Source organism: Microcebus murinus, chromosome 14 (genome assembly GCF_040939455.1).
Source record: "Microcebus murinus isolate Inina chromosome 14, M.murinus_Inina_mat1.0, whole genome shotgun sequence".
NCBI classification, from domain to species: Eukaryota; Metazoa; Chordata; class Mammalia; order Primates; family Cheirogaleidae; genus Microcebus; species Microcebus murinus.
This window is the reverse complement of record NC_134117.1, coordinates 41507316-41521726: the sequence shown is the minus strand read 5'-3', so window position 1 is coordinate 41521726 and position 14411 is coordinate 41507316. Positions and strand designations below refer to the sequence as shown.

Here is a 14411-nt window from a genome sequence, read left to right as displayed (position 1 = left end):
ATCACAAATAGCAAGTCTCACATTATATAATAACTAGAAAGATTTTACTATAGGAGAAGCCACCATTCTGTTTCATAATTGAATATTTGTTTTATGACATTTCATTGAATTGGTTCATTGTTAGTGCTAGGAGATGTTTATTCTCAAAAGAAATAAACTTTCAGCAAGGATTGGGAATTAGAAACATTTGGAAGAACAATATAACAGAATAAATAAATTCATTGTAAGGGGAATAAAAATGGATTTGGTTTTCACAAATAAATTTTGATGCCTTGTCATATGATCTGTTAGAAAGTCCAGTAACATGTTCCAAACGTTTCTGAAAACATTACATTATACATGGTCATTTTCACTAGAAGATGTGATTGACACATTATAATATTATAACTAATGGAACAGATGAGGTATACATGAACATTAATCTAAGAATTAATTTTGTTATCATTTAAAATAAACAAAAAAGAGCATGAATATAATCTTGTTATGAACAGGAACTACACTTTTAAAATATTTTTAAATGATAATTTGAATATTATGATCTACATATTTTTATTTAGATATAGTTTCCAAATAATAATTTTTCATTCCTGAAATAATGATTGATAAAATAGCTTTCTTTTACATTCTCAAACTTTTTTTTTTTTTTTTTTTTTTTTTTTTTTTTGAGACAGAGTCTCGGTTTGTTGTCCAGGCTAGAGTGAGTGCCATGGCGTCAGCCTAGCTCACAGCAACCTCAAACTCCTGGGCTCGAGCGATCCTTCTGCCTCAGCCTCCCGAGTAGCTGGGACTACAGGCATGCGCCACCATGCCCGGCTAATTTTTTTTATATATATATCAGTTGGCCAATTAATTTCTTTCTATTTATAGTAGAGACGGGGTCTCGCTCTTGCTCAGGCTGGTTTTGAACTCCTGACCTTGAGCAATCCGCCCGCCTCGGCCTCCCAAGAGCTAGGATTACAGGCGTGAGCCACCGCGCCGGGCCTACATTCTCAAACTTTTAAATAAAAACAAGTGGTTTGATTAAAAGAGAACAGAACCCAAATATCTTTTATGTTTATGTATGAACTAATATATATAATCCATTTTACTGAAGATGTACAGATTTAATTTTTCCTCATTACTGCCAATGTTTTCTCCATTTTTCTTTTCTAAGTACAAATATGCTACATCTATGTTTTCATATAAATTTTGAAAATTAAATATATACATAACTTAAATTCAAATTTAAATTAATTAAAGTTATATAAAATTAAATAGTCACACTAGTCACATTTCAAAGGCTCAATAATTACATGTGACTGTTGGATACTGCAATGGACAGTGCAGATATAGAACATTTCATCATTGCAGAAAGATCTATTGGATGGTAACAACTTAAACAAATTTGAAACTATATTTTAAACTATTTTTAGAGACTGCATAATATCCCATTATGTTTTACATCCTAATTATTAATATTTAATATTCCTATATTGCTGTATATTTTCAGTGCTTACAGACTGATATCTTTTGTTTGTTTTTATTGATGTGGTAGTTGTTTTCGTGCTAGTTGCTTTGTTATTAAAAATAGTGCTTTAATGAATCATAACTTTTTTGCATTTTTATTTTGGAAATGCTCATACATTCACACTTTTTTTCTGTACTCATAGCTTAAGTTTGTATAGCAGAAGTATTGGCTAGAGTACAGAAGTCTAGAAAACAGCAACTTTATTGAAGAAATTGGGAAAAGATTCCCTGAACTATTTTGAATTTTAATATTGATTTGGTGGGAGAATTGTATGTAGTTATATATTGGGATTTGGGGTTTTTAAAGAGTATTTAACTTTTGGGGTCCTGAATTAATATGAGCTCACAGTACTAAGTGAACTCATAAGATTTGGATAGCTTTAGACTTGTGAATTTCATGCATTACAGACCTTTGTGACTATGTATTTCCCCAAAGAATCAATTTTTTTCTGGATCATCTTCTGAATAAATATTTTGAACAATCTTTGAGAAGTAAAACTATTTAAGCCTGAGTAAATTTGGCTTCTCAATGGTAACATCTTACTTTTATTTATCAATTTTTATATGAAGGAAAAAAATATGGGTAGCAGAGTGATAGTTTAAGCCCGTTTATGAAAAAAATCAGAGGAAGTAACTGGTATGTAGTTATAATTATGTGATAGAAAACACTGAATGCATTAGCCCATTATTACGAAGTTTCTGTAAATTGTTCTGTTTGTAATTAATTTTTCTTTTTCAAAAGAACCCCTAATGCTTACTTTTTCTCCTAACTTGCAATTTTTTAAATTACCTCTACTTTCCTTCTGATTTTTACATATTACTTCTTGATTGAGACAGAAAGCTCTCCTGATGATGAACTTTATAGGCAGAAGGGACTTCACTCAATACTGAGTTTTAAACTATAGAAGAAAATAAAAATCACTGCAACACATCGCCCCAACTCCTTATGCAAAAGAGAAGGTGAAGCCTCAAGGCTGAATCATACAAACCCTCCCTTCCAAATGAATAGTTTTTACTAACATTAAGCATAAGCCAGAAGGAAAGGTAAAAGGCCTCAGGTACCTGTGAAGGACTGGTAAGGAAATTCCTTGCTGGCCTGCCATAAGCCAGGGAAATCAAATTGTAACTTTGGGTTTGCAGACTAAGTCTAGCTCATAAAACTAAAGTCTATTGTATTCTACACTAATAATGTTGATTACAGGTTTGTCTTCCCAGGTGCAGAACAGAAACAAGATCAGATCATTTGTCCACCTACACAGGACATCTACATAATTGATGCTTCCTTCACTATCTTTTTCTCTTCTAACATTTATATTATCTTATATAAAATGTAGATTGCCTGGGCTTCACAAGAATGTAACCATTCACCTCACCCTTCCTTTTTTTTTTTTTTTTTCTGTAAGTCTCCCCTTAAATTCTGAAGTTCCCAAATTTCCCTTCAGAAAGTAAGTCACAGATTTGTATGTGGTTTATGTTTTTCCTAGGCATGTCCTCAATCTTTGGCTTAAGAAAATTCCAATAATTGAGGCCCTTGCCTCAGTCACTTATTTTGATTTATCAGAATGCTCGGAGATATTTTTTGGCCCACCTCTGAATTTTGGGCTCTGAACTCCACAGCCTGGCACAGTGTCATAAGCACATTAATGATTTTGGAGTGAAACAGTCCTAGTTTCAAATCCAAGCTTTGGCACAGACTGTGTGACTTTGAGCAAATCATGAAACTTATGGTGCTTCTCTTTCATGAGGCCAAAGTGAGAAGATGAAAAATAGGCACTTGGCATGGCACACGGCATATAGGAAACTCTCAGTAATTATTAGCTGCTGTTGTCATGATATGGGCTGAACTGAATTAATCATTGAAAAAGTATCTTCTATTAATAACTTCTAATTTTAAGACATAAAAAATTTAGATTCAAAGAGATAAAATGTCTTTTCTTAATTCTCACAATGAATGTAAAACAGACTAAGAATGTGTAAGTCTCTCATGTATATTTTTATAGTATATTTTTTCCTTTAGTATTTTAAATCTATATCTAGTTTACTTCTTAGTGAAATAAATCAACTGTCAGACATTGAAAATACCTGTGAATTCAGGATGGGGCAGTAACTAGGCTGAAAACCAAAGTTCCTGGAGTCATAGTTCAGGGAAGATGTAACAAAAAAAAGATGCTGAGAGGCCCCTATCACATATATCTAGGCAAGACTTACAGCCAAAAGTGAAACTGTTACAAATATTGGTTTCAGAATCTACTGAACAACATTGTACTAAAAGAGATCCTATGGGGAACATGATGGTAATTGAGACTGGGAAAAGAGAAGCGTAAGATATGCTTACTACTTTCGTTCAGGTCATATTATATTTAGAGAGTCAAGGAAAAAAGTGAGTTATTACCAGAACTCATTTAGTAGTCCCAATTTGTTCACATGAAGGTGAGTTTTAATGCCAAACAATATGTTGAACCTAGAAAAAATACCGTTAAATCAAAAAATTAATATGTGAAGTACATATGCCTTTACCCAAAGGTATTCAGACCACAATTTGCAAATATCTGTGTAGACTTTAAATTTGAAAAATAAACTTATATCCTACCATTCTTATTTAAAATCTCTTAGGGACATAAATTTCCAAAAAATCAAGGAAGCTAGAAAAACAAATGTTGAGAAGATCAAAAAGCTACCATGGAAGTACAAATGTCTGGGACACTTTGAAAGGAGGTAGAAAAGTAAACCTAGCACAAAAGAATGATACTCATATTACTGTCCTTTTTCCATACCTTTACTTGAATCACCCTTGCAATTGCATCCAAGCCCAATTCCAGCTTCAGATCCAGATAACATGAAATTGGACCATTAGAACATCATGTTACAATAATACCTATTGCTTAATAAATGTCTCATATATTGCATATGCTTTATTGGGCATTTAAATGAGCTACCAATTCTTATAGTGACCCTAAGAAAACATAGGAACAGGAACAATTATCACTTTTTTATACTTGACAAAACCAAAGATTAGTCAGGTTAAATGATGGGCCTAAAGGCATAGAAAATTAGTTTGTGGACATGGGTTCAAACAGAAAATTGCCAATGTCAACATTCAGAAAGGCTAAAATTCAATATTTTAAAGGCCTTTGAACTCTTACAGAGTAGAGGCACTCCAGTCTTCAAAATTGTATATTCTATTATGTGTGCGTGTGTGTATATATATATAGAGAGAGAGAGAGGAAGAGAGAGAGAGAGAGTGAGCAGATGCACAATTTCTTTATTAATTCAGCTGTTGACAAACACTTCAGTTTCCCTATCATGGCTATTGTAAATAATGCTGTAATTAACATGGCAGTGCAGATATCTTTATGACGTGGTGATTTCATTTCCTTTGGGTATATACCCAAAAAAGGAATTGCTAGATCATAAGGGAGTTCTAGTTTTAATTTCTTAAGGAGCCTCCATATTGTTTTCTACAATGACTGCCTCAATACACATTCCCACCAACAGTGTAAGGATTCCCTTTTCTCCAAGTCCTTGCTGACACTTATCTCACCTTTTTGATAATAGCCATCCTAACAGGTGTGAGGTGATACCTCGTGGTGGTTTTGATTTGCATTCCCTGATGAATAATGAGTTTGAGCACCTTTTTATATACTTGTTGGCTGTTTTATGTCTTCTGGGGAGGAGCGAACAAGATGATATGCAAGGTGATGCTGACTGTGAGGGAGGCACAAGGCCTCCTAGGAGGAAGTGGGAGCCATGGATTGACTCCACCTTACAACCAGACACAGATTTGCATTTTGAACCATTGATGGTCTCCATGCTAGAAGAAAGGGACCATCATCTCGGCACGCCAAGTCTCAAGAAATGCTGGCATTAACACAAATCTGGTCATGAAAGAGATTCCTTATAGAAACTGTTCAACAATGCACCCCCACAGGAGTTCACAGCACTTACTGAAGAAGTCAATGCATGCAGGGAACAGCTGCTTGAATGGGAAGAAGAAATTTCTGAACTGAAAGCAGGTAGGAATGCCACCAGGCTGCTGTGGGAGCATTTGGAATGCCTTGTCTGTAAGAGTGTGCAGTCAATCCTTCGGGATGGCTGTGGTAAATAGACAAGCACAGCCATTAGCAGGCATGTCCAGAGAAGGTGAAGTGCTTGAAGTGCTGAAGTCATTGTTTGAACACCACAAAAACCTCATAAAATCTGAAGAAATGAACCCAAAATTACAGCAAGGTATCCATGAAGCCATGGCCCACAAGGAAGACATGGAAGAGAGAATCACTAATCTTGGAAAACACTACCTCACTGCATAGCATGGAGCCACACCTGTGCATAACTTCAATGATAAGCTTGAAAATGAAATTGCAGATAAAGATTCTATTCATTTATAGACTGAAGATAAAAACAGCCAATTACAAGATCTTCTGAAATTGACTGAGCAGAAATTGCAGTAGACTCTGAGGGAAGCAGAGAGGTGGAGGCAAAAGTAGCCCATGGGGTGGTTGTTCTTTCCAAGGAAAGGCAGAGATAAAAAAATAAATGAAGAATATAATAAGCATTTATCAGACACTGTTGGCACATTTCTTTCAGAATCTAATGAGAGGCTGCAGCTCCATCTGAAGGTGAGAATGGCTGCTCTAGAAGACAAGACTCCTTTATTATGAAAAACTAAAAATGCAAAAAAAAAAAAAAAAAAACAAGTAGAAGAAACACAACATGATTAAGAATCAGCTTGTCCTAAACATTGAAGCATTGAGGGCTGAACTACACTAGATGAAACTAGAGGTGCTTCATTTCATCGTGGTCAAACCCCCTTGGGTGGTGTTCCAGATTTCAGGTTTCCAAAGGCAAAGGGGCACAGAGTTTCCTACAGCACCAGTGCAGTGTCGCAGTGCCCCCAGACAGCCCTGTGAGATACAAACTCTGAAGTACAAACTCTTAATGAACAGGACTGGGAACATGCCCAGTAAGCTAGTGTCTTAGCAAATGTAGCACAAACATTTGGAAGTGATGTTGATGTGTGTGATGGTGAAGATGACAGCGACAGTCTCCTCAGCTCAGGTGACCTGTTGTTGGAAATTTAAACAATCTTGGTGATTTTGGATCAATGAGCTCCATTCCCTTCTATGCTGCCTTCTCACTTGCTGGCTCTTTCCCTCCAGGCAGAAATCACTCCACCCCAAGAAGGATTCTGCAGAGTCCAGCTAGGGAAGTGTACAGACTGGGCATCATAACACTATTTCCAGCTTCCAGAGGAAAGGCATGAGATCATAAGACAGTAATAAAACATGAAACCTCCCATCCTTCCTCCCCAAAGTCCCTCTGGTTCGACAGGCTGCACAAAGGAGTGCTGCATATAGTCAGCCATGAGGACATCAGAGACATGAGAACCTTCCCAGACTCTCCGGATGGTCCCCCAAGCAATCCCAACAGTAGCAACAGTAGCCAGGACTCTCTTCCACAAAGCCTCAAAGAAGAAGGGGCATCAAATCCTCTAATAGCAGCTCATTTGGCAAGAAAGAAAAGGGCCTACCTGGATAAACTGGCAAAGAGTCCTTAGGACAAGCTAGTGTTTCAGAGACAGATAACTCATCTCAAGATGCCTTTGGACTTAGCAAATTGGGAGGACAGGCTGAAAAATATCGTAAACTTCCAAAAAAGCATGAATTATAAGAGGAAGCCGGGAGAACAGGTTTACCTTTTGCTCAGGGGGATGGGCAACTGTTGCCCGTTTGTCTGGAGCTCTGAATTGGGATGCCAGCTTGATATGTGTCCACCTGTGGGGCAAACATGGAGAGCAGGGCCATCGTGTTGGCCCTGTCTGATGGTGAGATCCAGTGTGAAATTGGCATCAGCAACCCCCTGCACAGGCTGAAGCTGCAGCTGGCCTCCCAGAAGTTCATGTTGCTGATGAGCCTGTCCACCCTGCCCATGTCCAGAATGACACTCATATACCAGGACATCAACCGCAGTGGATTGGCAATGAATGGCTCCCCAGCCTGGGCCTTCCTCAGTACTGCAGCTATTTTATGGAGTGCCTTGTGTATGCTAGGATGCTAGATCACTTGACAAAGAAAAACCTCTAAAGGCAACTGAAAATGGCTGATAGTTTTCACAGCAACAGTTTCCAGCGTGTAATTATGTGCCTGAGAAGGTTAAATTATGATCAAAAAGAACTGAAAAGAAAAAGAGAAAAAAGTCAGAATGAAATAAAAGATGTGCTTCCTGCATCATTTGGAGCAACAATAGAGTGATTTGCTGGATTCTGTCAATTGGTCTTAAAGAACATGCACACAATCTCATGGAGAGTGCATTCATGGTGCACTTCTGGCCTTAGATGAAACCTCCAATTTCAACACACGGGCACTGTTGGTATAATTCCCAACACAGAACACACAAGCTCATGCTGTCTTAGAAAGAGAGTTTAATAACCTTTTGGTAATGGGAACTGACAGAAGGTTCATGGAGAAAAATTTACACCAAAGGGCATTAGTGGCTCAGCTGCTGGGTCAGCAAAGGCTCTCCTTGCAAGCACCCAGGTTACTTCTATAACTTCACCATGCAGCCGAAGAAGATGCAGATAGATAGCAATATATCAGAAACACAGAGGTTGGATTCTGCTACAGTCAGGACTTAATCCTGCTAAAGCCTCCTATTGTTAACCCATGCTACTTCTACAGATGATTATGTAGCATTTTGAATCCAACAAAAACTACATTTTAGAATTCAATGGAATTTTTACTTTGTTAATGATTGTTATATGGACCCTAAGGTATTTTATTACAGAATTTTTAGATAGTGAAAAATTCATGAAAATACTTCTGAATTTAATGTTTCCTATATTTATAGAAACTTATGACTCTTCATTTATATAGTTACTTTTTGTGCATATCCAGGTTATAAATATCCTTTCAAATCAATTCATGATCTTATACCTAGTTTTAGTCTTTCAAATGAATGTACTGTAATACTTATATATATAAATCCTATGAATAAATATAGGGCTTTTGTAAATTAGGCATTTATTGCAGTTATCATTAATTTTTTAATGATAAACAATGACAAAGGATTTTATTATGTTTATAAAATTATCATGACCCAAGCAATATTCATTATCTTTTACAAACGCAACTTAGCTCTATAATAATCAGTTTGATACTTAATTTCAAACAATTATTGTTGCATTTTAATGACTAACCTTAACTATATTTTTTCTAGCAAGAAATGCTTTATTCTGCAGCATGAACAGATTTAAAATATCTGGTATTAAATATCAGCTTCTAATAAAATTTGGACTGACAGAATTATCAGAGCACTATGAAAATCTCAGCATTTGTTAACTCTTTCCTAGCCTAGTCTCTGGACTCAGGTAGCTTGTCTTCATTGGCAGACCAGAAACTAGCTGTGAGCTGGGAGAAATTCTCTCAGGGGAAAGAGAAAGACTTGGGCTAGGGTAAGCTGGCCCCAGCACTCTAGTCCTTCTTCCCTGGCTTTCCTCCTTGGAAGCAGGCTGAAAACACATCCATACAACTACTCTTTGAGGACCAATCCTCAAGCACCGAACTCTCATTGCATACACATTGGTGCATATAGCCAATGAAGGCAGGAGATCCTGAAAACAATAATAGTTTAATAGTAATAAAGGCCTATTTTTTCTTATGTAAATCATCTTTTTACATTTGTTTATAAGCATGTTTAAGGAATGAACCTAAATAATACATTTTAAAATTTGATGATATAGTTGTTTGGATTGTATAAGTAGCAAATATACCTTTTACTTTTTAAATGGCATATTTAAAATCCAGTAAGAAATGTATCAGATCGTGGTGTATTTATCATGCAACTGATAGTGACAGCATGCCTTTTTACATTTGGTTTCTGCTTTTAATTTACTTATATAATTCATTGTTACTGTTCTGTTTTTCTATTAATCTTTGGTGAACTTCCTGATGACGTAACAAAGTATGTACAATCTACAATCTACTTGTGAACTATTTTTATCACAGTAATATTTATTGCTTTTTTTCAATAAAGTAATGAAGTATTTTCTACTGTCAAAAAAAAAACAGATTTTTTTACAGTTCCATGAACTTTTTGTCATTTTCAAAGAGAAAAGTTTTTAGATTCTAATATTTTATTATTTAAATTAGTTGATAATCCTTTTATCTCACTTATGATAAAACATATCATTCACTAATAGAATATGGTCAATTAAAGATTTACCAAAATGTAAAAAATTTACCAATGGATTCTCTGGTACAGAAGAAAAACATCTCTCTTTAAACCTCAACCTATTCCTCCAAGTTAATTAATGTACTTGCCCAAAGAGTGTGAATATACATAATATTATATATCATATTAATAGATATAAATATTATTAACATATATTATGTGTTATATACATATATATATATGGCCATTTTTTATAATAACTTTAATCTTTGGAAAGATAGAGAATACAATAATCAGTTCATTTCCAAAACAATTTTGTTGAAAAATCAGAATTTATATTTAATACTTCGATTGATTTCTGCTTTCAGGATCATATAACCAAGAGATGTCTTTACACAATATTCTTTCATAAGAATATTTCATCTTCAAAGATGATGCAATTAAAAAAAAGGCAAGTAAAAAATCTGCTAAGAATTAACTTAATTCAGACTAGAGTGGTTACCATTACAGCCCAACTTTTAAGAGATGGAATCATCCAGTCACTAACATTACCTCAAAAAAATAATTGGTCAGATATTACTATGATGAAACATTCCTGAAGGTGTTCTTTCAGGGATTCCAGTTCAAAACAAATCAATAAATTAGTATGCAATAATTAAGCATTTTTTATGTATAAAGCATCTACAGTTTACTAATAATGTCTTTACTCATATATAAAATATAGCTGTTTATGCAAAGTATATACTCTCACTTAAATTGTCTAGAAAGTGTGTCTCTATTTTGGTTCTCAGCTTGGAGCATATCCTCTTTTTATCACCTCCTGTTCTCTATGTCTGTATAAAAGTGTCTATTTTAGCAACCTGTCTGAGTCTAATATATTCTGGTTACTTCATGCATCACTTGATATTATTTACTAAGTATATACAATGTCTTAACGCAAAGTCCCTGAGGCTAAAGAATGCTTGAATGCTTTTAGAAAAAGCAAAAGTATATGACATCAAAGTAAAATAAGTGAGAAGATTACTAGCAGATAAAATTTGAAAATTATGAGGATCATATTTTCTAGAGCCCCAAAGGCCTTCATGTTGACTTAATCTTTTACTCTTTGTCTTTATTAGAGAAAGCCAGTGGGGTATTTGAAGCATGCTATGATCTGATCTGAATTATGCTTTTTAATGGATCACTCTGGCTGCTGCATTGAGAATGAACTTTAGCAAAGCCAATGCTGAAGTACTGAGACTAGTTTGGAGGCTACTGACATATATAAGGGAGAGATATGGTACATCAGACTAGCATAGTAGAAGTCAGAAGTAGTAAGAAGTGATGTAATTCTGAATACATTTCAAGGGAGAGATTATCCTTTAGGCCTGCACTGTGGGTTAAAGATGATAAGGAGGTAAAATTCCACCTATACTCTCATAGATTTTTTTCAGCCTAGACTGAGAATTAAATCGACATAATACAGATAAACAGGGAAAAAAACCCACCTCACATAGTTATTAATGTAAGTGTTATGGAACATGAGAACCCTCATGAGCAAAGGAAGATCTAAAGATGCAGTTGAACAATTATATACTGAATTGGAAAAAGAGTAGTAAGTTGTGAAAAAGTAACTAAATCATGTGGGGAATGTGGAAGACAAAAGTTACTTTAATAAAGTCTGTACAGAATTCTCTCAGCCTCAACTTCCCATCCTTGATGATAAGAATGTTGTTTTCCTTCCTGTATAAAGAGAACTTCTTTTATATAGACATTTCCCCTCCTGCTTTCATGAAACAACATGAAGGTCAGAGTGATATCCCTGTACCTGGTGTTGTTCAACTGTATTAAACTCAAAAAAGCCAATATGGTAGAGTGGCATATTTTGGGGTGGCATATTTCTAACTCTTCTTAAGCTTATTGTAGAGCATCCACAGTCTCATTGAATTCAATAAAAATCATCCTTTAAATTCCTGCATTGCATTCATGGATTTTTTTTAAATAAATTAATAAACTTTATTTTTAGAGCAGTTTTAGGTCCACAGAAAAATTGAGCAGACTGTATAGAGAGTCCCCATGTACTTCCTGCCCCCATCCCCCGCACACAACTTTTCCCACTATCAACATCTTGCACTAGAGGCTACATTTATCACAATTAATGAACTACATTGGCACATAATTTTTACCCAAAGTCCATAGCATACATTAGGTTTCGTTCATGGTTGTACATTCTGTGGGTTTGGACAGGTGTATAATGGTATGTTTCAACCACTGTAGTTTCACTGCTGTAAAAATCCTCTGTGATATGCCTATTTTTCCCTTCCTCCCCATCTCCAGGCATCTACTGATTCTTTTAGTATCTCCATAGCTTTGTGTTTCCAACATTATCATATTATTAGAATCATACAACATGTAGCCTTCTCAGATTGGTTTCTTTCACTTAGTGACACATTGCTAAAGTTTCTCTATGTCTTTTCATAGCCCATTTTTAAATGAGTTTTTTTCTTACTGTTGAGTTTTAAGAGTATGCTGTGTATTTTGGCTGACAGTACTATATAGGATGTGTCTTTTTCAAATATTCTCCCTCATTCTGTGGCTTGTCTTCTCAATCTTTTAACAGTTTCTTTTTCATAGCAAAAGAACATAATTTTGATTAATTCCAATTTATCAATTTTTCTTTCATACATCATCCTTTTGGTGTTTATCAAAAAAATCATCACCAAACACAAAATCATCTAGATTTTCTCCTGGGTTATCTTCTAGAAATAGCCTAGGAGATAATAGATAAAAAGGTGGTACCTAAACTGTAGGATGTAGTGGGTATTTAGTAATATTGATTGTCATCTTTTCTCATTTGGTTAAAATATTAAATTGTTTATTCCCAGTTAAAATTCTAAGATTAAGTCATTTATCATGTTAGTAAATGTTCTAGGCCCTTTAATTTTTTACTATTCCCTGTTATTTCCTAAATCTTCACTTTTTTAGGATTATTGCTAGAAATAGAGAGGAGGATGAACCTCAAAACAGTTAATACTGTTCTTGCTGCATTTGTTATAAAGAGGCAAATTGGAAATTTGTATCTTGACTGAGGATCTTATAATATCTGTTGATTTGAATAATTTATTTAAAACCTCTATGTTCACAAAGAACACTCTATATACCTCTATTTAAGTGTATTTCCTGTGTACTTCAATTATATATAACTCCTTGAATATAGTTTCATAAAAGTGGTGACCATGTCACTATTTTTTCTCATAGCCAAACAGAGTTGATTACTGGAAATAAATACAAAAATCAGCCCTTTACGTACATGTTGTTAACAGTAAAGCAATTATTATTATTATTATTATTTTGATCTGTGGACCCAGTTCCTGATAGTTTTTGCTCAAATATTTATATTAAGTAAGAGATTTGAATTCTAAAATATGCAATAAAGCTAATAAACAAATGTAAATAATGGAAATGATACTTAGGTTGAGTTTTAAATTAATATCAAAATTTGTATAGATTCCAGAATTTTCTCCAACATGAATAAGAGACATAAGAAAAGCATATGCAAGGGTGTGAAGAAGATGAACAGAGAGAACCAATAAGACATAATTGCCTCATTGTTTTCAATTACAAAGAGAAGGAAAAATTTGGGACAAAGTTTCCCTCTTGGCTGAGATATAGTTGACTCAATAAAACAGCAGGCTTTTGTTGAGCTTTTGTTTGTCTACAGAACAATAAATGAATGTTCCAGCTGGCAACAGTTCACTCATACAGTAGTACGTGTTTTATTGAAATGTTTGGCAGGATTCACTGGGAAAACACAATGCCTATCCATTGGGTTACCAGAGATGGACATCTCTCGCATTAGGTTTGGTGAGAGTGGATGACATAGGAGAATTATAAAGAAAGCTTGCAACTTCTATAGGAACACTGACCTTATGAAGAGAGCTGTAAGTAATATAGGATTATGACAATGCAATGTTTCCTACAGAGGGAAGGAATTCAGTCCACTGGGAAGAGGAAAATTCTTGGAGTAAAAAGACCTAAGATTAGAACTGAGTTCTGTATTCACTGTTTTATAAAGATACTCACCTCTCAGTAATAGTATGGGGATAATGACACGTATCCCATTCAGCTATTAGGAACATTAATTGCAACAATCTGTACAAACCATTAGGCAGAGTGGCTAGGATACAATAAGACATCAACAAGTGTTTTATGCTTTTTTTTTTTTTAATTCTAGCAAAGAATAGATGAATAGCAAAGACGACTGATGCCGACTGATTTAATAAATTGCTTATAAATAGTTACAATAGATTTCTAAATGCAAAACTAATTAAACAACTTTCGAGTCATTTTCCTCTTAGCTACTGTGTATTTGTTTAAAGAAAATGTTTGTTTCTTGTGTAAAAATGAAAAAATGTGAGGCTTCTGGGGTTTAGTCTGGAAGGGAAGCTAGCATTTTATGCTTCCTTCCTCATGGGGCTGAGCCCTTTATAGCAGTTCATAAACTTTTGAGGCAGGGAGGTTCCAGTGAGTTGGAGTTCAAGTTGCTTGACACTGAACTCTGCCTAATCACTTGAAAAACTTAGAGTATGTGAAACTTAGAATATTTGAATAAGCATTTCAGTAGAAGTTACTTTTGAGGAGGAATAAATGAAGGTTGATATAGCTGATGATTAGAAAAGAAGGGAAACAAGTGATTCCACAGGAGCCTGGTCAATGGAGGGTAGATAATATAAAGACATCATATAAGGACATAAAAGTCA

General features: G+C 34.8%; 2 pseudogenes; both read left to right on the top strand.

The window, feature by feature from the left end:
* Positions 1-5189: 5189 nt before the first annotated feature.
* On the top strand, positions 5190-5813 carry LOC142875380 (liprin-alpha-1 pseudogene; annotated as a pseudogene).
* Positions 5814-6565: 752 nt separating this feature from the next.
* Positions 6566-8146, top strand: LOC105870337 (liprin-alpha-1 pseudogene; annotated as a pseudogene).
* The last annotated feature ends 6265 nt before the right edge of the window (positions 8147-14411 follow it).